The sequence below is a fragment of the Schistocerca nitens genome, chromosome 6 (genome assembly GCF_023898315.1).
Source record: "Schistocerca nitens isolate TAMUIC-IGC-003100 chromosome 6, iqSchNite1.1, whole genome shotgun sequence".
In the NCBI taxonomy this organism is placed as follows: domain Eukaryota; kingdom Metazoa; phylum Arthropoda; class Insecta; order Orthoptera; family Acrididae; genus Schistocerca; species Schistocerca nitens.
Window position 1 is genome coordinate 711,897,624 of NC_064619.1, and position 23,588 is coordinate 711,921,211.

The 23,588-nt window shown below is 42.1% G+C and overlaps 1 protein-coding gene and 1 pseudogene across 1 annotated transcript in view; both read left to right on the forward strand.

The window, feature by feature from the left end:
- LOC126263585 (uncharacterized) overlaps positions 1-23,588 on the forward strand; it is a 175,970-nt gene that overhangs the window by 63,733 nt on the left and 88,649 nt on the right. The gene's annotated exons all lie outside the window — the stretch shown is intronic.
- Positions 4,686-4,803, forward strand: LOC126263973 (5S ribosomal RNA; annotated as a pseudogene).

Here is a 23,588-nt window from a genome sequence, read left to right on the forward strand (position 1 = left end):
AAAAAATATCACTTATGTTGGGATGCCGAAAAAATAAAATAAAAGAGTTCCTACCAAATAAAAAAGAAGCAACTGAATAATTCTGTTTTTGGTTTAAAAAAAATAAGACTCTTGTCTCGTACACCCAAAGAAAAAACAAATCCACTGTTCTGGTAAAAGAAACCCGAAATATTCACTTTTTACAATAACACAAAAGTTGGTGTTGATGTAGTGGATCAGCTTTGTGAAAACTATTTGGTGGCGAGGAACACAAGGACATGGCCTGCCGTTATTTTCTTCGATCTTCTGAACTTGTCTGGGATAAACGCACAGCGCATACACTCAGTGGATAATGGCTATAAAGCAGTCAAACGAGACGATTTTATAGAATCATTTTGCTGGGAGCTCACTCTAAATACAACGACACGTCGAAAATCCTCAGGTGCCAGTTGAAATTAGGAAAAGAGGTGCTCTTTCACTCAACACAGAAGTGCCAAAATTCAGCCAAATTGAACACCGGCCTGCAGGTGCAAGGGGAAGATGCCAGATCAGTATTCGAGCGAAGAATAAAACTACGAGAAGATCGTGCTCAGATCATTGTTCCGACGTGTGTAACGACTGTTTGGAATGATTTTACTGTGGTTAATTAACTTTCCCAAATGGAACTGATATATGGTCAAAATTACATTTGTAAAGTATGTTGTAAAAGTTTACAAAGCTTGTGTATCTCATGTTTTGTATTTGTACTTATTTTTATACAAACTAAGATTCATAATTAACAATAAACCATTTTAACGTATATTTCGTTTTTTCTAACTCATATTATGGCAATAATACATATTAATAGAAATACAAATACATTATATAATTGTATAAAATACAGAAACTCGGTGGACGACTATTGCCATCCACGCGACCTATTGTGTAACGTTTTTAGGCGCGACTACTGGAGGGTTAACAGCACTTGAAACAAAAAGCTTCTTATTGGCTCTTAGAACCAGTCAGTTTTCTGCTATGGCACTTAGAACGTTCTTAATGAATTATTTATTTCCTCATTTATTGCAGCGGTGATATGGGTAGCGAAATTCTGTGGTGCTAGAACGCATCTGAATTGTTTGGATACAAATAAGTTGTGTACAGAAAGAGATACATTTCTTTTAGATTCTCCTCATAATTACCATATTCAAACCCTTCTCGTGAATCGGTCTATCTATTAGCAAAAACTATATTACAATCGCTATACTGGTTCCTGGGATTACCCTTCGTAAACAGACTGACAAAACTATTGGGGGATTTTAATATATTTAATATATAAAAATGGATGTTAGTGTAACTGCTCGGAGAGTAATAGACTTCGACACAATTTGACTGATAAACATAAAAGTTGGCATATAAATGTATTTTTTCACCGAGAAGGCTTTTATGTTATCCACTTGTTTGTAATAGTATACGGCGCTGCAGCATATCAACTTCTATACCGTTCAGCCGATCACAAAAATAATACTGACGCCTCATTCGTCAATAATAGCCTGTAGTGATTGAGACTATGATTAGTAATTGGTGGTTCGGTTTCAAATGGAATACCATTTTCAATTTTTCGAGTGCTGGAAGTCGACGTGAATAAGTTGATTTTATTATACACTGATGAGCCAAAACACTATGAGCACCTACTCAATAGCGTGTTTGTCCGTCTTTGGGACGAAATACGTAACTGGTTCTATGTATCAGGGATACGATAGTTTGTTGCTAGGTTTGTGAGGGTATGTGGCGTTAGATGTCTATCCACAGGTTATGTGATTCGCCTATATAACGGGTCGCTGATTCGCGTAGCGGCGATGGCACTCGATAGCGACCTAGATGGGTTCCATAGTATTTGTATCAGGCTAACTTGGTCGTCGGGACATCAACTTTGAGTTCACTATAATACTCCTCAAACCACTCTAGCACGGTTCTAGCGCCGAGATACGGACAATTATACTGCTGAAAGATTAGTGCATCGTCGGGGAAGACATCAAGCATGAGCGGATGCTGGTGGTTCGCGGTTGTCAGCGTGTCTTCGTTTACTACCATAGGTCCCACGCAAGCGCAGTAGAATGTATCCCGTCGAGTAATACTGCACCCACCAGCTTGCGTCCGTGGCGCGCTGCACGCTTAGAGCCGCCGTTCTCCTCGATGACGGCGTTTGTGGAGAAGGGCATCGACCTACTGTAGCAAAAATGTGATTCACCCACGTTTCCATTTATCGACGGTCGAATCCCACTGCAATCGTATTTGGCGATGTCGTTGGGTCGACCTGAGAACAAGTAGAGACGACATGCTGCGGAGCTCCGTGTTCAACAATGTACGATGAAGAGTGTGCTCTGAAATTTTTGTGCTTCCACCAGTATTGCGCTCCTTCGGCAGAGATACCACACATCACCATCTATCCTACTTTACAGAGCAGACAAGCCCCCGAACCGCACGTTCTGTGAAGAGTCGTGGACATCCAACCATCTAGCGCCTAATGGCAGTTTCACTGTCCTGCGTCTTTCCGTGGATGCTCACGACAGTAGCACGTGAACGTTCGACCAGCTTCGCCGTTTTCGAGGTACTTGCTCACAGGTCCTGCATAATAATAAGCTGCCCTTTGTCAATGGATTTCCCCGTTTGCAGTCCATATCTTCGCCAGGGTGATCCCTCGTCCGTGTCTGCTCCGCTTACATACTTACGTCACCACGTCACGTGCCCGCAACGCCACGAGGCAGCATCTAACGTCGTGGTGGGCAGCGGTCATAACGTTTTGGCTTATCAGCGTACAGCGAATGGGTCAAATATATTGTTCATTCTCGTGATTTATTAATTGAAGACAACCCTTATCAATTTTTTTCATGTTTGTAATTTCAACGCTGACTCACGACTTGTTCTAATCAGACATGGCAGCGTTGTCCTGAGTTATTGCAGTTGAAAAATGTGATGGTTCTACATATAGTTTCTGACAAAGACAGCCTTTGCCATCAGTCAAGGGCTATTTTTGTGTGACATCAAGCGACAATGCAACCTGAATGTTCATTGTCGCCTTCTAGCACGTGTTGAATTATTTCAGTATACTCTTTGGCAAATGACGGTTCAGTGTCTGTGATTCTGTGAAGAGTTACGAAGACAGTTTTCCGTGGCCTAAAAAGCAGAGACGTCAGGAAAGAAAAGAAAGTGTAATTAAGAAGAAGAAGCTGGACCGCGAGAAATGTATAAATAACGTCGGCAAAAGTGTTCCTACCTATCGGCACAATGAAGTAACCTGTTTATTGTTTCAGTAATTGGAAAGTAAGCAGTATCTGGAGGGAAATCTACTTTTGACAGCAGAGGGAAGGGCTGATCAGAATAACAAATTTGTCATGATGTAATTTCTGTGTATGCCAGTGCACAGCCTGAAAATGTTCAACAGAATAACTTATGTCTTTCCCATGACAGGTAATTCTTTTTTGCCCAATTAACAAAATTTCTCCTTAATTTCATGTAAGAAACCGAATCAGGTTGTTGAAGTACTTGATGATTGGGACATAGTCATTACCTCTTCCCAAAAACATACAGCACCTTTCCGCATCTGGAAACTAGACCAGTCAGTGATCTTTAGCATGAAAGAAGCTGTTGACTTCTACTTCAGAGCATCTGCGAAAAAAATAATTAATCTGAAAGGGACAAGGCTGTCTAAAATTAAGGCGTCCATGAGCTACATTTTTTTGAGTGCGACTGTTATACAGGACCTTGGTATGCGGTTGCACTTGTAATAATGTGAAGCTTCCACGTGAGTTAACTTTCAGTCAGATTTACAATAATGTACTCAAGATTAAGAAGTCAAAGGCTCAAGACACCAAGGCGCTTTTTCCTTATTTGACGAGTAACAGCCAAAACTTTTTTCCAAACACTGATTGCGTTTGGAACTTGGATATGACCGAATCTGACGACAGTAGTGGAGAGGACCAGTGAAAGTTCATTTGATCAGTTCTGCGTATCTATAATATACCTTAATATTTTCTTCTCTAAAAATTAGTATATTACGAAGTTTATAAAGTATAATTAATTCGCCTGAAGAGTCACTCCTTCATACTCCCAGGTACATTCTCTGACAAAGACAGCCTATGTCACTGAGGACTGTAATTAAAAAAAAAATAATCTTATTAGCTAAATTGAAAGGTAAGTTAGTACAGTGTCATAAATATGATTTTGACATTCCAAAGAGCCATATAAAAACCATAATTGACGCCAAGACGGTTTACAACTCTTTTGAAAGTTATTTTCGCTCTCCTGAAAAACGTAAATTCTTCACAGGGGTCGTTTTTGCTATGAAGTCTTCAGTAACAAATATATAATATAGTTCATCATCATTTTATACCAATAATCTCGTAGAATCTCATCAGTATGGACTATCTTTCATTTTTCTACACTTTTCTACAAGGAGTTATCGATTCTGCAATACATAAAGGACATTTTTTATGTATGCAAAGGTAAATAAATATACTCAGGTAGGATAACGTCTGCCGGCTTTGTCTGTATTATATAAAGCTGCTAAAGTGTCATACAAGGTATCGGAACATCTCGGATTCGATCCCGGATTTTTGTCTGTCACTTTCCATTTCTGTCCCCTGCGGAAGATTTGTTGGTGTGAAAAATGCCAAGTTGGACCGTGATTCGGGATACACATTAAATTATAGGTCCCACTACAACGGATGGGCAACGGCCTTGCCGCAGTGGATACACCGGTTCCCGTGAGATCACCGAAGTTAAGCGCTGTCGGGCGTGGTCGGCGCTTGGATGGGTGACCACCCAGGCCGCCATGCGCTGTTGCCATTTTTCGCTGTGCACTCGTCCTCGTGATGCCAACTGAGGAGCTACTCGACCGAATAGTAGCGGCTTCGGTCAAGAGTACCATCATTATGACCGGGAGAGCGGTGTGCTGACCCCACGCCCCTCCTATCCGCATCCTCCACTGAGGATGACACGGCGGTCAGATGGTCCCGGTAAGCCACTCTTGGCCTGAAGACGAAGTGTACAACAACTGATAGAGTAAGTCACTTCAGAGTTAGAGGAAGGCAACGGCATACGACCAGCAGTTCCGCCATGTCTGCTAAAGAACTCTGCCTTTCAAACCAACCTTCGGGTTGATGACTGTTTCACTTTGTTATCTGATGACTTCCTCTGCTTGAAATGGACAGTGTTTCACCATCAACACTTTGATCAAACACTATCAAGCTGACACTCCAGTATTTCAACGTCTGTGGGATATGCTGATTAAAATTTCTTCTTTATGCGAGCTTATTTTCAGTGCAGAAAAATCCATTCCCACAAACGAAAAATAGCATCAGTACGTGATGGCTGTTGGCTATGTCTAACGATAGTAGGACTTTGCAGGTGGAAATCGCAACAAAACGTGCCCAGAGGACGTGCACGTGCCGCTTATAGCCATCGTTTGTTTTCTGGGAGGCATGGGAACATCATACCGACAGGTCACACTGACAGTTGGCTGCAATGTGATGGCTACAGACCGAGTGGTGAGCAGACGGCCCCAGAACAAGAATGTGATGAAAAGAGTAGGCACAGATATTTCCAGAAGGGCTACACCTCGGGAATAAAGCAGGATTGTTCGACTGGTTTTGACGAATAGACGGATGACAACAGATGAAATCAGGCAAGAGGTTACAAACAGAGTGCTGTCACGAACCGTCGGCATCACACTGCGGCCGGATGCCGGCTTGTGATCTCGGAATTGCCATCCGCCGTTTAACGCTGACACCATACCACGGGCAACAGAGACTTCCTCCGCGTAGGGGCAGAGTCAACTGGGCCGTTGAGTAAACATCTCGTGGTGTTCAGCGATGGGCCTCGCGTCTGTTTGTAGCGGCTAGATCAACGCCACAGTGTCCATAGACGACCTGTGAAAACGTCACTAAAAGCAGCGATCCTCGAAACCCGCACTTCTCCAACATCTGGATCACGGAATTGCCAGCTCTTTGGCATGACAACAAGACTGATACCATAATTGTTCAATGGAGGGTGAACCCCCCCCCCCCCCCATAGCATGTGGCCAGAACGGCAAACCCTCTCGTCATACCCTTCATTATCCTGGTACCAAATGGCCTATTCCAGCTGCATAATGAATGGCTCCACATTGGAATTCACACAAAAAATACCTTAATCCTTTGAGTACCAGTGGTTTCTGTCTGAAATCACCATTTTTCAAATTTTGTTTTCAAGTACCAGCGCCTTTAGCATGAAGTCGGCAATGCTGTTGCAAGATAGACATGACCACCATTTGTATCTGAGTGCAAAACCTGGAGAACGACTTTGAAAATGGGCGCAGGATATAGGGTTAAAGCTTAAACCATCCAAAACTCAAGAGGTACTGGTTGGTCATTCTAGTCTCATTAACCCGAAATATCTGAATCCCTACCATACTTAACCATAAATGGGACAAATATCGACCTTTCTCCTTCGACAAAGAGTCTGGGAGTTATAGTAGATGAAAATCTAAATTGGACAGAGCATGCAATTACATTGTGCAAGGAGGCATCAGCATCTCTCGATGCCCTATAAAAATATAAAAAGCTGTCTCTTCTTGACCTGAAAAAGGAATTAGTACAAACACTAACAATTATTGCTTACAGCGGTATTATCCAGCGAGACCTTTCTCGTGAAAGCTCAAGGCGCATGGACTGATTATGAATACTTGTGTTCGTTATGTTTGTGTCGTTCGACTCTTTGATCATACTGCACCATCATAGAGCACAGCTATCCTGGCTACGTGCAGACAAACGCAGAGATTTCCAAGTCTTCTGTCTTCTGTACTGTCTTGTCAACAAACACTGTGCCTCACATCTCTCCTGTCCGCAGTTCCTGGTCTCGCGGTCGCATTCTCGCTTCCCGAGCACGGGGTTCCGGGTTCGATTCCCGGCGGGATCAGGGATTTTCACCAGCCTCGAGGTAACTGGGTGTTTATGTTGTCCTCATTATTTCATCATCAGTCATGAAAGTGGCGAGATTGGAATCACAAAGGTTGAGTGCCCCACAAACCAAACATCATCAGCATCATTACTACTAATGTTGTCACTGTTAGTGGCAGGAGTGCAGTGTTACAAGTACTGCCAATATCAACTTTATTAGATAATTCCAGTATTATTTACTCACAGTGCTGCTCAAGATACTCAGGTCATTTTAATATTATTTGTCATTTTAAAATTGTTATCTCTTAGGGAACTATGGTGCAGAAACACTACTGTATGTGTGAAACCCTGGTCCGAGGTAATATCAGGTTAAATAAATAAATAAATATAGTGGTACACTGAGGTACTTCTACGGATGAAGTGCACCGTCGCAGTCACTTACAGCGTTCAAAGCAATGGTCGGGGTAGAAATTGTGCTGCTTGATTGCAGGAGATGCGACATGCGGTTTTTTTCCCTACAGTGGCCATACTGAGGAGATAATTGACAGAGAAAGCAAGTATATCTAAGTTCTTGTAACGTAAATTTGAATTTACACTACAGCTGAAATGAAGGCACTGTCGCAGTATGTGGTTTCGAAAGAAAATTTATTAAATTTTTGGCCCGTTTTTGGTTGTTATTTAGGACTATAACTTTCTTTCGATGTTATAAGTTCACAGAGGTTTTGAGATGTTGGATTTTGTCTAGGAAAAATGCGAATTTACTTTCAAATACTGTATGTCCCAGTGATTGCAAAGTGAAACCACCTCCTTAAAACAATTCATTGTTTACTTTTCAACAATTTCTTCTTGTATTCGTTGCTTACTCTGATTATATTGTTTAATTTTGTGAACAGTTCCGAAGTGGAACCACCTCGTTAAAACGACTGAGAGTTAACTTTTTAGCAATTTCAACAATATTGAAATTATATATTTTTTTCATTTTGTTGAGATTTAAACGGTTAAGGTATGTATGGACTTCCCCGCCCGCTCTTCTGACATCTCACCCATATACTATGTTTGGGACGTGACAGCAAAACGTATGGTTTGATACGAGCCCCAACCAGCACTATTCATGAACTCTCACAGCATGAGTTTCAAGCATGTTAATAAATTCCTCAAGGTGATACTCCGAAGCAGTTCGTTTACGTAAGACAGTCCCATTGGGAATCTGATGCTGATAATGGAAGTCATTTCCGACTGGAATGAAAGTATTGGCTCGTTATACGATGAACATCTCGACAAAGTCTGAGAGATATCATTCTGGTGCTTCGTGCTACGACACGCTCCATTTCCGTCAGTGTCCGCCGCCCACTAAGAATATACTGTTCCGTGTTCTGGCCTCGCTCTGGTAGGAAGTTTTCAATCCAGTCGTACATCCGTTCGGATATTCCGCAAGCACGAATTTTGTTTACGAGACGACAATGCGGAACTATATCACAGCAGACTTCCTGGAAGTCACGAAACTTGCCAGCAACGTGAGTTCCGCAGAACTGGGTTTCACACAATCGGAGCTTGCGGGAGTCATGTTGTTCCTACGTACAGCTCTTTGATCTGCTTAAAAGTCTCCATAAATTTTCTATAATTGTGCAACAAATTGACGCACAGCCAACATAGTGTTAGAAAACATCGTTGCTGTGAAACACAACTAGCTCTTTACTCACACGTAGTGTTGAGTGCTATTGACAAGGGATTTCAAATTGATTTCGTATTTCTAGATTTCCAGAGGGCTTCTCACACTGTACCTCACAAGCGGTTTGCAATATTGTTCAGTTATGCGCCTGGATTAGTGATTTCCTGTCCGAGAGGCCACAGTTCGTAGTAATCGACGAAAAGTCACCAAAAGTGATTTCTGGCGTTCCTCAAGGTAGTGTTATAAGCCCTTTGCTGTTCCTTAGCTGTATAAACGATTTAGGAGACCATCTGAGCAGCAGTCTTAGGTTGTTTGGATATGATTCTGTAGTTCATGGCCTAGTAAAGTCGTCACAAGATCCAAAAAAATTGCAAAACGATTTGGATATGATATCTGTATGGTGCGAAAATTGGCAACTGATCCGAAATAATAAAAAGTGAGAGATCATCCACATGAGTGCTCAAAAGAACCCGTTAAACTTTGGTTACACGATAAATCAATCAAATCTAAAGGCCGTAAATTCAACTAAACCCCTAAGTACTAACCTAAATCGGAAAGAACACGTGCAAAATGTTGTGGGGAAGGCGAACCTGAGACTGCGATTTGTTAACAGAAGACTTAGAAGATGCAACGTATCTACCAGACTGCCTTCACTACACTTGACCGTCCTCCTTTGGAGTACTGCTGCGCGGTGTGTGATCCTTACCTGACAGGATTAATGGAGTGAATGGAGAAAGTTCGAAAAAGAGCAGCTCGTTTTGTGTTATCGAAAAACCGGAGAGAGTTTGTCACGGACATGATACAGGATTTAGGGTGAACATCATTAAAATAAAGGCGTTTCTCGTTGCATTGGGATCTTCTCACGAAATTTCAATCACCAACTTTATCCTCCGTATGTGAAAATATTTTGGTGGCGCCGAACTACCTAGGGAGAAATGATCATAAAATAAGGAAAATCTCAGCTGGAACAGAAAGATTTAACTGTTTGTTTTTTCCTCTAGCTGTTCGAGAGTGAAGTGGTAGAGAAATAGTTAGGTCGTTCAACGAACCCTCTTAAGTATGATTCGCAGACTATCCACGTAATGTAGATTTAGGTGTAGATGGCAGTAGGTTTATCCTTCCACCATGTGCTTAAAAATATCCAGACACCGATTAGTTAATGTTACACTACTGGCCATTAAAATTGCTACATCAAGAAGAAATGCACATGATAAACCGGTATTCATCGGAGAAATATATTATACTAGATCTGACATGTGATTACATTTTCACGCAATTTGGGTGCACAGATCCTGAGAAATCAGTAGCCAGAACAACCACCTCTGGCCTTAATAACGGCCTTGATACGCCTGGGCATTGAGTCAAACAGAGCTTGGATGGCGTGTACAGATACAACTGCCCATGCAACTTCAACACGATACCACAGTTCAAGAGTAGTGACTGGCGTATTGTGACGAAGCAGTTGCTCGGCCACCATTGACCAGAGGTTTTCAATTGGTGAGAGATCTGGAGAATGTGCTGGCCAGAAAGGCCCGTACAGGACCTGCAACATGCGGTCGTGCATTATCCTGCTGAAATGTAGGGTTTCGCAGGGATCGAATGAAGGGTAGAGCCACGGGTCGTAACACATCTGAAATGTAACGTCTACTGTTCAAAGCGCCATCAATGCGAACAAGAGGTGACCGAGGCGTGTAACCAATGGCACCCCTTCCATCACGCCAGGTGATACACCAGTATGGCGATGACGAATACACGCTTCCAATGATCGTTCACCGCGATGTCGCCAAACATGGATGCGACCATCATGATGCTGCAAATAGAACCTGGATTCATCCGAAAAAATGACGTTTTGCCATTCGTGCACCCAGGTTCGTCGTTGAGCACACCAACGCAGGCGCTCCTGTCTGTGATGCAGCGTCGAGGGTAACCGCAGCCATGGTCTCCGAGCTGACAGTCCGTGCTTCTGCAAATGTCGTCGAACTGTTCGTGCAGATGGTTATTGTCTTGCAAACGTCCCCAGCTATTGACTCAGGGATCGAGACGCGGCTGCACGATCCGTTACAGATATGCGGATAAGATGCCTGTAATCTCGACTGCTAGTGATACGAGGCCGTTGGGATCCAGCACGGCGTTCCGTATTACCCTCCTGAACACGCCGATTCCATATTCTGCTAACAGTCATTGGATCTCGACCAACGCGAGCAGCAATGTCGCGATACGATAAACCGCAATCGCGATAGGCTACAATCCAACCTTTATCAAAGTCGGAAACGTGATGGTACGCATTTCTCCTCCTTACACGAGGCATCGCAACAACGTTTCACCAGGCAACGCCGGTCAACTGCAGTTTGAATATGAGAAATCGGTTGGAAACTTTCCTCATGTCAGCACGTTGTAGGTTTCGCCACCGACGCCAACCTTGTGTGAATGTTCTGAAAAGCTAATCATTTGAATATCACAGCATCTTCTTCCTGTCGGTTAAATTTCGCGTCTGTAGCACATCTTCGTGTTGTAGCAATTTTAATGACCAGTAGTGTAATATGTTAAACCCCACGGTACAGCTTTATGATGACTTGAACTCCGCGGAGGACAATTTCAATGAGGCTTCTGAATGTCTGTGCAGGAGCCAATTCTTCCACAAGAGCCGAAACCAGTGAAGTAGTGATGTTGTACACTATGGCCTGGAGCGAAGTCCTCGTTCTAACTCATCTCAAAAGTATTCTATTGGGTTTAGGTCGGGACTCTGGGCAGACCACTCCATTTCAGGAATGTTATTGTCATGCTGATACAGTCATCGTCTCAGAACAGTTCCTCTATCGGACGCATTACACAATGCTGTAAAATCCTTCCGCATTTAATGTTTTCTTAAGGTCAGGCTCTCACTCAAAATGATCAAAAATTCGAATTTTATTACATTTTTTTGAAAAGTATGTGTGTCCAGAAATTTGGGACGAAAAGATTTTTTAATTCGTGCGTTACAAGAGTCTCTACAGCCCAGTGCTCGAAGCAGTGTCACGGCTGCCGTGGGACGTTCTCAGCCGCAGACGCACGGCTCATGTAGAAAACTTGTTGCGCCGTGACGCACGTTCACAAAATGATTTATATTGCACTATGCATGCAGATATATTCACCCAAAAAAGCTGACGAACAACGTGTGCAGGGTGCCGAAGGCAGCATATCCAGCTTAGTCACATCGGCTTTTCTCGACAAGGAGAACGAGACAATTGCTCTCTAGAAACAGTTCGCCGCGCGGGTTTAGCCGAGCGGTCTCAGGCGCTGCAGTCATGGACTGTGCGGCTGGTCCCGGCGGAGATTCGAGTCGTCCCTCGGGCATGGGTGTGTGTGTTTGTCCTTAGGATAATTTAGGTTACGTAGTGTGAAAGCTTAGGGACTGATGACCTTACCAGTTACGTTCCATAAGATTTCACACACATTTGAACATCCTTTGAACATCTTGATATAAGTTCGAGTTAGAGGAAGGATTTATATACTGTCGTGGAGATGCAGACGAAACGTCAGTAACGAAAGCTCTTTTCTTTGGTCAAATTTTGGTCAAAATTGGTCTACACATATTTTTCTGACCGCCGTATTGGATTGGCCATTTGAATTTTGAAAATCGAGCTTCAGATATGTGTTCAGCGACATCAAAATATATAATAACATAGTTTTTGTGTAAATTGAACTAGTAATACATACAAAAGTTTTCCCCAAGCCTTAAACAGGTTTTTCTCGAGAGATGATTTTTCAAAACTGTGCGCAATATGGAATAAAAACGGTTCAATCTATTAACTTCTACCCTTGACTCCCGAGAAGTAAAGACTTTTCTTCCAAGCTTATACGTGTAATATATGAAAATTCTCAATATTAACTATTTTTTGTAAAGCCATAAAGAGTGAAACAACAGCCCAAAACTGGAACTCAGAGTTCGAGTTAGTGCCATATCGTTAAATTTAAGGGTATTTCATTGTCTTTCGGTATAAGCTCCGCTAAATTTAATGTACTACGACTAATGTTATCCATTTTTTATTTCATATAACTCCCGAGGGGCTACACTGCACGCAGTCGTCGTACTTCCAACTCGCAGGCCCTTTGACCAAACCATAATTAGGGGCGCCATTTTGATTTTGTATTGAAAATCTGAACTAAAGTTCAAAGTATGATCAATCATGAAACTTCCTGGCAGATTAAAACTGTGTGCCCGACCAAGACTCAAACTCGGGGCCTTTGCCTTTCGCGGGCAAGTACTCTACCATCTGAGCTACCCACGGATCACGCCCCTTCCTCACAGCTTTAAATCAGCCAGTACCTCGTCTCCTACCTTCCAAACTTCACAGAAGCTCTCCTGCGATACTTGCAGAACTAGCACTCCTGGAAGAAAGGATATTGCGGGGACATGGCTTTACCACAGCCTGGGGGATGTTTCCAGAGTGAAATTTTCACTCTGCAGCGGAGTGTGCGCCGATATGAAACTTACTGCCAAACCGAGAGTTGAACTCGGGACCTTTGCCTTTTACGAGCAAGTGCTCTACCATCGGAGCTACGCTACGCTAGCAATCAATTTATTTATGGAAATATACAGTACAGTCTCCCACAAACTTTATATATTCACAACATCCTTTACCTTTAATCCAAATATATACAGATTCATTAACAGAAACCTTACGTCTATTTCTAGTGTACAGGGATAGTGAGGAAGGTGAGGTATATACAGATTTTCCAAAGTCTTTATTAGCCACTTCTCCAATATGGTAGGTGCGGAAGGCGATGACATCACGATCAACGAAACTTTCCAGGCCACCAACTGAAGGAACACCAGATCCACCTCTTACGATGGCTACTGTTAGCCATCCATTGCCATGTGAAAACGTATCATTCAAGTCAATACTAAAATTGAGTCTGCAACCACGAAACACACAGGGTCCTTCGACGAGTTCACTGGCAGAAATGTTCTTCAACTTGTTACTCTTCTTGTCAGCATCAGAAGTTGTCATTTCGATGTTCTCGATACTTTTGTAGACTGTTTGACAGTCTACAAAAGTAGACAGGGATAGTGAGGAAGGTGAGGTATATACAGATTTTCCAAAGTCTTTATTAGCCACTTCTCCAATATGGTAGGTGCGGAAGGCGATGACATCACGATCAACGAAACTTTCCAGGCCACCAACTGAAGGAACACCAGATCCACCTCCTACGATGGCTACTGTTAGCCATCCATTGCCATGTGAAAAGGTATCATTCAAGTCAATACTAAACTCGCGTCTCCTTAGAGCGTCGAGTCTGCGGCTGGCGCGCTGCCACGATTGCGTAAGCCAGCCTCGCGCGATAGGGTCAAAGGTCAAACTGATAAGAACTTTAACATGGAACATGCTGTTACATACTCTATGGCCGACAGGTTCTAGATGTACGCGCCCCGGTTCTCAGCTACGCTACAGAATACAGGGCTACGCTAGCAATCAATTTATTTATGGAAATATACAGTACAGTCTCCCACAAACTTTATATATTCACAACATCCTTTACCTTTAATCCAAATATATACAGATTCATTAACAGAAACCTTACGTCTATTTCTAGTGTACAGGGATGGTGAGGAAGGTGAGGTATATACAGATTTTCCAACGTCTTTATTAGCCACTTCTCCAATATGGTAGGTGCGGAAGGCGATGACATCACGATCAACGAAACTTTCCGGGCCACCAACTGAAGGAACGCCAGATCCACCTCTTACGATGGCTACTGTTAGCCATTCATTGCCATGTGAAAACGTATCATTCAACTCAATACTAAAATTGAGTCTGCAACCACGAAACACACAGGGTCCTTCGACGAGTTCACTGGCAGAAATGTTCTTCAACTTGTTACTCTTCTTGTCAGCAGCAGAAGTTGTCATTTCGATGTTCTCGATACTTTTGTAGACTGTTTGACGGGAACGTCGACGGTGGCCTGGAAAGTTTCGTTGATCGTGATGTCATCGCCTTCCGCACCTACCATATTGGAGAAGTGGCTAATAAAGACTTTGGAAAATCTGTATATACCTCACCTTCTTCACTATCCCTGTCTACTTTTGTAGACTGTCAAACAGTCTACAAAAGTATCGAGAACATCGAAATGACAACTTCTGCTGCTGACAAGAAGAGTAACAAGTTGAAGAACATTTCTGCCAGTGAACTCGTCGAAGGACCCTGTGTGTTTCGTGGTTGCAGACTCAATTTTAGTATTGACTTGAATGATACGTTTTCACATGGCAATGGATGGCTAACAGTAGCCATCGTAAGAGGTGGATCTGGTGTTCCTTCAGTTGGTGGCCTGGAAAGTTTCGTTGATCGTGATGTCATCGCCATCCGCACCTACCATATTGGAGAAGTGGCTAATAAAGACTTTGGAAAATCTGTATATACCTCACCTTCCTCACTATCCCTGTACACTAGAAATAGACGTAAGGTTTCTGTTAATGAATCTGTATATATTTGGATTAAAGGTAAAGGATGTTGTGAATATATAAAGTTTGTGGGAGACTGTACTGTATATTTCCATAAATAAATTGATTGCACAGGCAACTGCATTGAACGCTGCCACGATGCCTTACAGAAGATACCGTCGACGTTCCCGTCAAACAGTCTACAAAAGTATCGAGAACATCGAAATGACAACTTCTGCTGCTGACAAGAAGAGTAACAAGTTGAAGAACATTTCTGCCAGTGAACTCGTCGAAGGACCCTGTGTGTTTCGTGGTTGCAGACTCAATTTTAGTATTGACTTGAATGATACGTTTTCACATGGCAATGGATGGCTAACAGTAGCCATCGTAAGAGGTGGATCTGGTGTTCCTTCAGTTGGTGGCCTGGAAAGTTTCGTTGATCGTGATGTCATCGCCTTCCGCACCTACCATATTGGAGAAGTGGCTAATAAAGACTTTGGAAAATCTGTATATACCTCACCTTCCTCACTATCCCTGTACACTAGAAATAGACGTAAGGTTTCTGTTAATGAATCTGTATATATTTGGATTAAAGGTAAAGGATGTTGTGAATATATAAAGTTTGTGGGAGACTGTACTGTATATTTCCATAAATAAATTGAATGCTAGCGTAGCCCTGTATTCTGGTTCGTAGCTGAGAACCGGGGCGCGTACATCTAGAACCTGTCGGCCATAGAGTATATATTTGGATTAAAGGTAAAGGATGTTGTGAATATATAAAGTTTGTGGGAGACTGTACTGTATATTTCCATAAATAAATTGATTGCACAGGCAACTGCATTGAACGCTGCCACGATGCCTTACAGAAGATACCGTCGACGTTCCCGTCAAACAGTCTACAAAAGTATCGAGAACATCGAAATGACAACTTCTGCTGCTGACAAGAAGAGTAACAAGTTGAAGAACATTTCTGCCAGTGAACTCGTCGAAGGACCCTGTGTGTTTCGTGGTTGCAGACTCAATTTTAGTATTGACTTGAATGATACGTTTTCACATGGCAATGGATGGCTAACAGTAGCCATCGTAAGAGGTGGATCTGGTGTTCCTTCAGTTGGTGGCCTGGAAAGTTTCGTTGATCGTGATGTCATCGCCTTCCGCACCTACCATATTGGAGAAGTGGCTAATAAAGACTTTGGAAAATCTGTATATACCTCACCTTCCTCACTATCCCTGTACACTAGAAATAGACGTAAGGTTTCTGTTAATGAATCTGTATATATTTGGATTAAAGGTAAAGGATGTTGTGAATATATAAAGTTTGTGGGAGACTGTACTGTATATTTCCATAAATAAATTGAATGCTAGCGTAGCCCTGTATTCTGGTTCGTAGCTGAGAACCGGGGCGCGTACATCTAGAACCTGTCGGCCATAGAGTATATATTTGGATTAAAGGTAAAGGATGTTGTGAATATATAAAGTTTGTGGGAGACTGTACTGTATATTTCCATAAATAAATTGATTGCACAGGCAACTGCATTGAACGCTGCCACGATGCCTTACAGAAGATACCGTCGACGTTCCCGTCAAACAGTCTACAAAAGTATCGAGAACATCGAAATGACAACTTCTGCTGCTGACAAGAAGAGTAACAAGTTGAAGAACATTTCTGCCAGTGAACTCGTCGAAGGACCCTGTGTGTTTCGTGGTTGCAGACTCAATTTTAGTATTGACTTGAATGATACGTTTTCACATGGCAATGGATGGCTAACAGTAGCCATCGTAAGAGGTGGATCTGGTGTTCCTTCAGTTGGTGGCCTGGAAAGTTTCGTTGATCGTGATGTCATCGCCTTCCGCACCTACCATATTGGAGAAGTGGCTAATAAAGACTTTGGAAAATCTGTATATACCTCACCTTCCTCACTATCCCTGTACACTAGAAATAGACGTAAGGTTTCTGTTAATGAATCTGTATATATTTGGATTAAAGGTAAAGGATGTTGTGAATATATAAAGTTTGTGGGAGACTGTACTGTATATTTCCATAAATAAATTGATTGCACAGGCAACTGCATTGAACGCTGCCACGATGCCTTACAGAAGATACCGTCGACGTTCCCGTCAAACAGTCTACAAAAGTATCGAGAACATCGAAATGACAACTTCTGCTGCTGACAAGAAGAGTAACAAGTTGAAGAACATTTCTGCCAGTGAACTCGTCGAAGGACCCTGTGTGTTTCGTGGTTGCAGACTCAATTTTAGTATTGACTTGAATGATACGTTTTCACATGGCAATGGATGGCTAACAGTAGCCATCGTAAGAGGTGGATCTGGTGTTCCTTCAGTTGGTGGCCTGGAAAGTTTCGTTGATCGTGATGTCATCGCCTTCCGCACCTACCATATTGGAGAAGTGGCTAATAAAGACTTTGGAAAATCTGTATATACCTCACCTTCCTCACTATCCCTGTACACTAGAAATAGACGTAAGGTTTCTGTTAATGAATCTGTATATATTTGGATTAAAGGTAAAGGATGTTGTGAATATATAAAGTTTGTGGGAGACTGTACTGTATATTTCCATAAATAAATTGATTGCACAGGCAACTGCATTGAACGCTGCCACGATGCCTTACAGAAGATACCGTCGACGTTCCCGTCAAACAGTCTACAAAAGTATCGAGAACATCGAAATGACAACTTCTGCTGCTGACAAGAAGAGTAACAAGTTGAAGAACATTTCTGCCAGTGAACTCGTCGAAGGACCCTGTGTGTTTCGTGGTTGCAGACTCAATTTTAGTATTGACTTGAATGATACGTTTTCACATGGCAATGGATGGCTAACAGTAGCCATCGTAAGAGGTGGATCTGGTGTTCCTTCAGTTGGTGGCCTGGAAAGTTTCGTTGATCGTGATGTCATCGCCTTCCGCACCTACCATATTGGAGAAGTGGCTAATAAAGACTTTGGAAAATCTGTATATACCTCACCTTCCTCACTATCCCTGTACACTAGAAATAGACGTAAGGTTTCTGTTAATGAATCTGTATATATTTGGATTAAAGGTAAAGGATGTTGTGAATATATAAAGTTTGTGGGAGACTGTACTGTATATTTCCATAAATAAATTGAATGCTAGCGTAGCCCTGTATTCTGGTTCGTAGCTGAGAACCGGGGCGCGTACATCTAGAACCTGTCGGCCATAGAGTATATATTTGGATTAAAGGTAAAGGATGTTGTGAATATATAAAGTTTGTGGGAGACTGTACTGTATATTTCCATAAATAAATTGATTGCACAGGCAACTGCATTGAACGCTGCCACGATGCCTTACAGAAGATACCGTCGACGTTCCCGTCAAACAGTCTACAAAAGTATCGAGAACATCGAAATGACAACTTCTGCTGCTGACAAGAAGAGTAACAAGTTGAAGAACATTTCTGCCAGTGAACTCGTCGAAGGACCCTGTGTGTTTCGTGGTTGCAGACTCAATTTTAGTATTGACTTGAATGATACGTTTTCACATGGCAATGGATGGCTAACAGTAGCCATCGTAAGAGGTGGATCTGGTGTTCCTTCAGTTGGTGGCCTGGAAAGTTTCGTTGATCGTGATGTCATCGCCTTCCGCACCTACCATATTGGAGAAGTGGCTAATAAAGACTTTGGAAAATCTGTATATACCTCACCTTCCTCACTATCCCTGTACACTAGAAATAGACGTAAGGTTTCTGTTAATGAATCTGTATATATTTGGATTAAAGGTAAAGGATGTTGTGAATATATAAAGTTTGTGGGAGACTGTACTGTATATTTCCATAAATAAATTGATTGCACAGGCAACTGCATTGAACGCTGCCACGATGCCTTACAGAAGATACCGTCGACGTTCCCGTCAAACAGTCTACAAAAGTATCGAGAACATCGAAATGACAACTTCTGCTGCTGACAAGAAGAGTAACAAGTTGAAGAACATTTCTGCCAGTGAACTCGTCGAAGGACCCTGTGTGTTTCGTGGTTGCAGACTCAATTTTAGTATTGACTTGAATGATACGTTTTCACATGGCAATGGATGGCTAACAGTAGCCATCGTAAGAGGTGGATCTGGTGTTCCTTCAGTTGGTGGCCTGGAAAGTTTCGTTGATCGTGATGTCATCGCCTTCCGCACCTACCATATTGGAGAAGTGGCTAATAAAGACTTTGGAAAATCTGTATATACCTCACCTTCCTCACTATCCCTGTACACTAGAAATAGACGTAAGGTTTCTGTTAATGAATCTGTATATATTTGGATTAAAGGTAAAGGATGTTGTGAATATATAAAGTTTGTGGGAGACTGTACTGTATATTTCCATAAATAAATTGAATGCTAGCGTAGCCCTGTATTCTGGTTCGTAGCTGAGAACCGGGGCGCGTACATCTAGAACCTGTCGGCCATAGAGTATATATTTGGATTAAAGGTAAAGGATGTTGTGAATATATAAAGTTTGTGGGAGACTGTACTGTATATTTCCATAAATAAATTGATTGCACAGGCAACTGCATTGAACGCTGCCACGATGCCTTACAGAAGATACCGTCGACGTTCCCGTCAAACAGTCTACAAAAGTATCGAGAACATCGAAATGACAACTTCTGCTGCTGACAAGAAGAGTAACAAGTTGAAGAACATTTCTGCCAGTGAACTCGTCGAAGGACCCTGTGTGTTTCGTGGTTGCAGACTCAATTTTAGTATTGAGTTGAATGATACGTTTTCACATGGCAATGGATGGCTAACAGTAGCCATCGTAAGAGGTGGATCTGGTGTTCCTTCAGTTGGTGGCCTGGAAAGTTTCGTTGATCGTGATGTCATCGCCTTCCGCACCTACCATATTGGAGAAGTGGCTAATAAAGACTTTGGAAAATCTGTATATACCTCACCTTCCTCACTATCCCTGTACACTAGAAATAGACGTAAGGTTTCTGTTAATGAATCTGTATATATTTGGATTAAAGGTAAAGGATGTTGTGAATATATAAAGTTTGTGGGAGACTGTACTGTATATTTCCATAAATAAATTGATTGCTAGCGTAGCCCTGTATTCTGGTTCGTAGCTGAGAACCGGGGCGCGTACATCTAGAACCTGTCGGCCATAGAGTATATATTTGGATTAAAGGTAAAGGATGTTGTGAATATATAAAGTTTGTGGGAGACTGTACTGTATATTTCCATAAATAAATTGATTGCACAGGCAACTGCATTGAACGCTGCCACGATGCCTTACAGAAGATACCGTCGACGTTCCCGTCAAACAGTCTACAAAAGTATCGAGAACATCGAAATGACAACTTCTGCTGCTGACAAGAAGAGTAACAAGTTGAAGAACATTTCTGCCAGTGAACTCGTCGAAGGACCCTGTGTGTTTCGTGGTTGCAGACTCAATTTTAGTATTGAGTTGAATGATACGTTTTCACATGGCAATGGATGGCTAACAGTAGCCATCGTAAGAGGTGGATCTGGTGTTCCTTCAGTTGGTGGCCTGGAAAGTTTCGTTGATCGTGATGTCATCGCCTTCCGCACCTACCATATTGGAGAAGTGGCTAATAAAGACTTTGGAAAATCTGTATATACCTCACCTTCCTCACTATCCCTGTACACTAGAAATAGACGTAAGGTTTCTGTTAATGAATCTGTATATATTTGGATTAAAGGTAAAGGATGTTGTGAATATATAAAGTTTGTGGGAGACTGTACTGTATATTTCCATAAATAAATTGATTGCTAGCGTAGCCCTGTATTCTGGTTCGTAGCTGAGAACCGGGGCGCGTACATCTAGAACCTGTCGGCCATAGAGTATATATTTGGATTAAAGGTAAAGGATGTTGTGAATATATAAAGTTTGTGGGAGACTGTACTGTATATTTCCATAAATAAATTGATTGCACAGGCAACTGCATTGAACGCTGCCACGATGCCTTACAGAAGATACCGTCGACGTTCCCGTCAAACAGTCTACAAAAGTATCGAGAACATCGAAATGACAACTTCTGCTGCTGACAAGAAGAGTAACAAGTTGAAGAACATTTCTGCCAGTGAACTCGTCGAAGGACCCTGTGTGTTTCGTGGTTGCAGACTCAATTTTAGTATTGAGTTGAATGATACGTTTTCACATGGCAATGGATGGCTAACAGTAGCCATCGTAAGAGGTGGATCTGGTGTTCCTTCAGTTGGTGGCCTGGAAAGTTTCGTTGATCGTGATGTCATCGCCTTCCGCACCTACCATATTGGAGAAGTGGCTAATAAAGACTTTGGAAAATCTGTATATACCTCACCTTCCTCACTATCCCTGTACACTAGAAATAGACGTAAGGTTTCTGTTAATGAATCTGTATATATTTGGATTAAAGGTAAAGGATGTTGTGAATATATAAAGTTTGTGGGAGACTGTACTGTATATTTCCATAAATAAATTGATTGCTAGCGTAGCCCTGTATTCTGGTTCGTAGCTGAGAACCGGGGCGCGTACATCTAGAACCTGTCGGCCATAGAGTATATATTTGGATTAAAGGTAAAGGATGTTGTGAATATATAAAGTTTGTGGGAGACTGTACTGTATATTTCCATAAATAAATTGATTGCACAGGCAACTGCATTGAACGCTGCCACGATGCCTTACAGAAGATACCGTCGACGTTCCCGTCAAACAGTCTACAAAAGTATCGAGAACATCGAAATGACAACTTCTGCTGCTGACAAGAAGAGTAACAAGTTGAAGAACATTTCTGCCAGTGAACTCGTCGAAGGACCCTGTGTGTTTCGTGGTTGCAGACTCAATTTTAGTATTGAGTTGAATGATACGTTTTCACATGGCAATGGATGGCTAACAGTAGCCATCGTAAGAGGTGGATCTGGTGTTCCTTCAGTTGGTGGCCTGGAAAGTTTCGTTGATCGTGATGTCATCGCCTTCCGCACCTACCATATTGGAGAAGTGGCTAATAAAGACTTTGGAAAATCTGTATATACCTCACCTTCCTCTGTATTCTTCTGTATTCTTCTGTATTCTTGGTCAATATATATAATATTTGGTAGACATGTTATTGTAGTGCATTTCAACAGATTGGCGTTGTCAGAATTTGAATTTTGCAAATTTCAATTTTTGGCGGTATCCCGGACGGGCGTAGTAGTAGCAATAGGTACGCCCCGTCCGTTGTGCGTCAAGTCCAAGATGGCTGCCACGTCATCACCATGGTTATATGGCTGCCGTCAAACAGTCTACAAAAGTATCGAGAACATCGAAATGACAACTTCTGCTGCTGACAAGAAGAGTAACAAGTTGAAGAACATTTCTGCCAGTGAACTCGTCGAAGGACCCTGTGTGTTTCGTGGTTGCAGACTCAATTTTAGTATTGAGTTGAATGATACGTTTTCACATGGCAATGGATGGCTAACAGTAGCCATCGTAAGAGGTGGATCTGGTGTTCCTTCAGTTGGTGGCCTGGAAAGTTTCGTTGATCGTGATGTCATCGCCTTCCGCACCTACCATATTGGAGAAGTGGCTAATAAAGACTTTGGAAAATCTGTATATACCTCACCTTCCTCACTATCCCTGTACACTAGAAATAGACGTAAGGTTTCTGTTAATGAATCTGTATATATTTGGATTAAAGGTAAAGGATGTTGTGAATATATAAAGTTTGTGGGAGACTGTACTGTATATTTCCATAAATAAATTGATTGCTAGCGTAGCCCTGTATTCTGGTTCGTAGCTGAGAACCGGGGCGCGTACATCTAGAACCTGTCGGCCATAGAGTATATATTTGGATTAAAGGTAAAGGATGTTGTGAATATATAAAGTTTGTGGGAGACTGTACTGTATATTTCCATAAATAAATTGATTGCACAGGCAACTGCATTGAACGCTGCCACGATGCCTTACAGAAGATACCGTCGACGTTCCCGTCAAACAGTCTACAAAAGTATCGAGAACATCGAAATGACAACTTCTGCTGCTGACAAGAAGAGTAACAAGTTGAAGAACATTTCTGCCAGTGAACTCGTCGAAGGACCCTGTGTGTTTCGTGGTTGCAGACTCAATTTTAGTATTGAGTTGAATGATACGTTTTCACATGGCAATGGATGGCTAACAGTAGCCATCGTAAGAGGTGGATCTGGTGTTCCTTCAGTTGGTGGCCTGGAAAGTTTCGTTGATCGTGATGTCATCGCCTTCCGCACCTACCATATTGGAGAAGTGGCTAATAAAGACTTTGGAAAATCTGTATATACCTCACCTTCCTCACTATCCCTGTACACTAGAAATAGACGTAAGGTTTCTGTTAATGAATCTGTATATATTTGGATTAAAGGTAAAGGATGTTGTGAATATATAAAGTTTGTGGGAGACTGTACTGTATATTTCCATAAATAAATTGATTGCTAGCGTAGCCCTGTATTCTGGTTCGTAGCTGAGAACCGGGGCGCGTACATCTAGAACCTGTCGGCCATAGAGTATATATTTGGATTAAAGGTAAAGGATGTTGTGAATATATAAAGTTTGTGGGAGACTGTACTGTATATTTCCATAAATAAATTGATTGCACAGGCAACTGCATTGAACGCTGCCACGATGCCTTACAGAAGAT